Source organism: Haliotis rubra, unplaced genomic scaffold (genome assembly GCF_003918875.1).
Source record: "Haliotis rubra isolate DU_JTF1 unplaced genomic scaffold, ASM391887v1 Scf25, whole genome shotgun sequence".
NCBI classification, from domain to species: Eukaryota; Metazoa; Mollusca; class Gastropoda; order Lepetellida; family Haliotidae; genus Haliotis; species Haliotis rubra.
Window position 1 is genome coordinate 2,790,358 of NW_025766558.1, and position 6,047 is coordinate 2,796,404.

Below are 6,047 nucleotides of genomic sequence, written 5' to 3' on the forward strand. Positions count from 1 at the left end.
CAGATGAGAACGAATGCTATATTTAGATTATGTACTTGTGGCGTTGTTTTTGCTGTTTTTGTTTGTTGTTGTTGATGTTTTTGTTATATTTTTTATTTTTGTCCATGGTCAACGCGTTTCTTAAGTGAACCTATCCGCGTTGGACCTCGTTATAATCAGGGATACTCTACAACCTTATAGAGTCTCCCTGTTATAATCAAAGTTAACCGTCAATTCATCCAGACTAGTAAATGTTACTGAAGTGAGCCGACGATGTTTACTGAGTGAAATTTTGAATATTAATAAATTTTGTCCCATTAGCCATCGTAAGAAACCGACACAGACAACAATGTCACGATACTTCTATAAGTATGTATTTCACCTTCACTGAAGAGTAATCAAATATTTTTACTGGATCTACATACCGTCGCACTGTAGATGAAAACGACAGAAATTGCAGAAAATTAGAAATAAACATATCAATAAAGAAAGTGTTTGTGTGATATGCGGACAGAAAGAAGACAGGTACATTATTGTTTGAGCATGTGCATTGTATGTATTGATAAATGTTCATCCATTTAAGAGTGAGTGAGTGAGTTTAGTTTTACGCTGCACTCAGCAATATTCCAGCTATATGGCGGCGGTCTGTAAATAATCGAGTCTGGACCAGACAATCCAGTGATCAACAGCATGAGCATCGATCTGCGCAATTGGGAACCGTCCATTTAAGAACAGGTCCCAGTACAAAGGACCAATATGACTGTACATTCAGGAGCCGTTTTAGCAATGTCAAGTCAACGGACATGAAATGGGCTTCACACATTGTACAGTGTGGGGAATCAAACCCGTGTCTTCGGCGTGACAAGCGAACGCTTACCACTTGCCTACCCCAACGTCTCAATTCAACCACAAGAAACGGACATGTGTACATTTTGTTTGTTGGCGAGTTGTTTCGCGACGTTCTAGCCGAGCTGTATGACGGCGGTCTGAACATAATTGATTCTTGACCAGACAATCGAGTGATTGACATACTGAACATCGATCTACGACGGTATACGATGAAGTGGGCCCCGTTTCACAAAGCTCTCGTAAGCCTAAGATCTCGTAAACTTTCTCGTAGCATTCGCACCTCCTATACGCTAACATAGGAAGTACGAATGCTACGAGAAAAGTTACGAGATCTTAGGCTTACGAGAGCTTTGTGAAACGGGGCCCTGCGTCAATCAAGTCAGCGATTCCGGCCATTGACAAGCATGGGTTGCAGAACACCAGTTCCAATCGGAGTCATCTCCCCGGGACAACTACCTAATATTATGCCCACTGGTGATACTTTTGGAGATGTGCACGAATGATAACAAGTGTTAGGTTTAACAATGTAACGAATGTTTTACAAGAGCAACTGTGAAAAGTCGCTTCGAGAATCGAAATTCAATAAATCTCAAGAAGCTGTCCCTAGAACCGCCAATGCGTTTGATCAACATAATCTGCCACTGTCAGCACTTTCCCGTGTACATTCCCTTGTTAAGTACTGTCTTCAGTGTTGCTATCGTGATCTTCTCTAGAAGTGTATATCAAACACACTGTCAGCACTCTCTAACAGTGTAGCTGCAGTGGTTTGCTGTCATGGAGTATGACATTCAGCGCGAGAAACTATCCAGGCACTAAACTGAAGGAAAGTACTCTGTAGGCGGTAGACTTGCATAAGTCTCTAAGGTAAAAATTAATAGTTTAAATGATAATTTCTAATAAATAACAGACTGGGGTCCTGTGCTGTCCGCTTATCTAGACTTTAAGATAGAATTACTATACATCCATGGGGTCAGCATACAGTACAGCCTTGGAGCAAGGCTAGCGCTGAGGCAGTCAGTTACCCGCGTGAGTGAAGAATTTGTGGTGCAGATGTTAGCCTATACCAGAGACCATGGTCTCTGCCTATACTATCCGTGATGGAAGAATCATAATCAAAGCGAACCTTGGATTCCATCCAAGAATCCTATGATTCTTGCACGACCAAGGGCGATATTATGCACGTTAAATTGCAGCGGCGCTCACCTTGGGCTAGCCGAGAGCCGCGATGCGGTCCAATAGTGAAGACATGCATATATCCTCGCGCCTTGCATCGCGACCGCATTGCGGCTCTCTGCTACCCTTGGGCGATCTAGCCGTCCATACTTCACATTGAGCTTATAGATCTACGTCTGTTGACGCTAATCCACCACAGTACTCACCTCGTACACGTCTTTCTGTTCTTACGCTCGAGCCGCAAGTCGACCCACAACATATAACATTGCTATTTCCTTCCTCAAACACATCTCAACCAAATTCGGCCACATCCGTGATTGAATGATATTTTTCTTTCATAATATGCATGCATGGTTTACCTATCGTAGTGCACTTTTCCATGTAGGCTTACGTTTTAACAGGTGGATTTTTTGTATAAAGCTATGCGTATATTCCAAGGGGAAATCTTTGTCTGTTACCAATCCCGATTAAGCGCAAGGAGGTGATAGAGGATTTAACGGCGGACATCTCCCAGTCACGACCCAGGAAGTCAGGCCGTTACCGGGAGGTTCTTTTCCTGTGGAAAGCCCAGCGTTGCCCTCACATACGTCTGTTGTGCGAGAGAAGTAGTGCGTACGAAACACGTATGACGTGGTCACATAAGCTCCGTCCACTCCGTTTAAGGGCACAACATACGTCAGCCCACGACTTCTAACATGTTTTCACACATCCGCTCACGCCACAATACGTGCCAAAACATTTGGCTACACATGTCCATTCTAACGGGACAGGGGGATCAGACTCGCTGACTTGGTTGACACGTGTTATCCTGTTCGAAAAGCGGGGATCGATGTTCACGATGTCAATCAATGGATTGTCTGGTCCAGACTGGATTGTTTGGTCCAGACTCGATTATTTACGGACCATATGGCTGGAATAGTCATGAATGCTGCGTTAAACAACAATTAAACAACCAAACACTTTGATACAATGTCCATACATGCCTCCACACACGTCCACACACGTGACATCATCAAGTTAGGCATGTCCACACGTCACTATGCACGTCCACACACATCTGCTGTTCGTGTTCTCCAACAGACCCAGGGGCGAATACAGCTTTTTGAGAGAAAAAAGAGGGGGAGGGTTGGTGTATTTGCACAGTTCAGTAGGGGAGAAAGGGGGGAGGGGGACACAGTTCATTTCATCCGTTTTCACGAGAGTTTGAATGGTCAATGGCCTGCACCACCACCACCCTCTGGATACGCCTATACTTCTCATACTGGTCTGCCATTGTGACCTGCCGATGCCCATTTGGTTTCTAACGCTGGCCATATAGCTGGAATATTGCTGAGTGCGGCGTAAAACTAAATCTCTAACGCTGACCAGATTTTATAAATATATAACTTCACAGGTATAACATCTACTTGTCATCCCGATAAGAGCGAATTATTTTCATAGGTTTATCAGCACCATGGTTGGTTGGTTGGTTGGTTTGTTGTTTTGCGCCGCATTCAGCAATATTCCAGCTATATTTGAGACTGGACCAGACAATCCAGTGATCAACAGCATGAGCATCGATCTACGCAGTTGGGATACGATGACATGTGTCAACCAATTCAGCGAGCCTAACCGCCCGATCCCGTTAGTCGCCTCATACGACAAGCATGGGTTACTGAAGATTAACTCTTACCCAGATGTTCAGTCAGCACCATACACATGCGAGACCTGCTTCACTTCAGGGTTACCTCCCTTTGTATGCTGGCATCCCGGGACATAACTAGAATGGTTAGGTCCCATACTGCCTACAGTTCCAAACTGCCTACATCCCAAACTGCCAACAAAAATATTGTAGGCAGCGTAGGAAATGTTTTTGGCCCTGCAGAATAATGGAACAGCCCAATTATCAAATGAAGAAGGGGTGTGTCGTTTGGAGTAAGGTAGTAGTAGTTATTTGCTTTATTTAAGGTCGCACGCACAACTAAGGGTTGTACACTTACTAAGAAATGAGGGGAACAGAAAATAGAAATTTCGAAAGAGTGGTGTTACTACCCCAAAAAAACAACTCGAACAACTGAGTATTAAGGGAAATTTGAATGGGATGCCGACTTAAAAAGGTAAAAAAAATATGAAACAGGTAAAGAGTATCAGAGATTTTGAATTTAATGTAGATGTGGTGTAGTAAATGGTTATTGTTACTGTATTTTTTAACCAACTTTAATAAAAACATATTTATTAAGTGAATAATGATAAATATATAAAAGGTTAAAAAATGAACTTGATAAACAGAGAGAACTGATTTAAAAAGTTAAAAGAACATATATACATATTTATAACAATTTTTAAAATGGTAAAAAGTGGTATTATTGTTTTTGTTGCTAGATTGTTTGGTATAATTTTGTATGAATGGGGTATTTAGTGAGTGGTTTAATTAATTTGGGATTTGTTAGAATGTGCTTGAAATCAGAAGAGTACTATTGGTTTTGGTATCTACATACCCCCAAAAAGCCTTAAACAATCCTATAATCTCCCGGCACACTCCAGTATCATCACAGCAGAACTCGCAGCCATAGTTCAGGCCTTGCAAACAACATCTGACCAAACAAACACTACCATCTGCATTTTAACGGATTCCTTAAGCTCCATACAAGCTCTCAAATATTACTCTATAACAAAAAGACCATAAGATCTAATAAATAACATATACAGAAGAATACTATACCACCAAAACAAAAATAATCAAATTCATTTTATCTGGGTCCCGTCACATATCGGAGTCCATGGCAACGAAATGTACATCCTTGTCAGAGGTGTGTAACTGTGAAACCAGTAAGAGACTGTAAAACCAGTAAAAGACATTAAAACTTATCAAGTTTTCATGATATATCCATATCTCTATGTGAAGACGGAGAATTCTCAGAATGAATAAACCAACTAACAGTTGTCATTTTTTAAACTTCTGTAGGCAGAGTGGGAAGACACCATAGAACAGGTCAGTTCATTAACCAAGTAACTGGTCAAGTTCATTTTAGCAGGGGTAGAACAGGTCAGATCAGTGTATTCACTTCCTGATCACTGGACCGTATCATGTTGTTTTAACCTGTAGGCAGTTTGGAACTGTAGGCAGTATGGGAATACACCACTAGAATGGTGTCAAAAACCGGCGTCTTCCAACCGCTCACTCACTCACTCGCTCAATGTGGTAAACTAACATCATCCTACATGAATGAACTCCAGTAATGAAACGAAAATAGGTAATGTCTATTTACTGGCGTTATGTAACGATAACACCGGGTGTTCAAACAGAGACTGAAGGACACTTGATGTGGCATTCCCTTTATTATCGCACAAGTGAATTTTGCTTTGACCCTATTTCATCATTTTTAAGTCAAACTGTCACAAAGCCGGGGCGTCAGTGTGTGAATGGCGGTTGTGTCATCCCTTCCTCCGTGAATTTAAATAGTTCACTATCTATGTTGACAACCCACGCCGAACACAGTCAGGAAATGGTTATCACAGAAGCTTGCATGATGAAATAGTCAGTCAGTCAGTTGTGTACAAGACAGTCACCCAACACATGGTGACACATTGACACAAACACAGAACAAGGCGTGTACCTCGACCGCCAGTATACAGTACAGTACCGTACTATGTTGAACTGGTGGGTTGTGTACAAGACAGTCACCCAACACATGGTGACACATTGACACAAACACACCCGAACAACAGGTACATGTTGAACTGGTGGGTTGTGTACCAGTCACCCAACACACCATCGCACAAACACAAAACAAGGCGTGCACCCCGACCGCCAGTATACAGTACAGTACCGTTATGTTGAACTGGTGGGTTGTGTATCACCCAACACATGTGACACATGAACTGCGGGACCGCCAGTTGTACAGTACCGTACTATGTTGAACAGTCACCACCCAACACATGGTGACACATTGACACAAACACAGAACAAGGCGTGCACCCCGACCGCCAGTATACAGTACACTATGTTGAACTGGTGGGTTGTGTACAAGACAGTCACCCAACACATGGTGACACATTGACCGCAT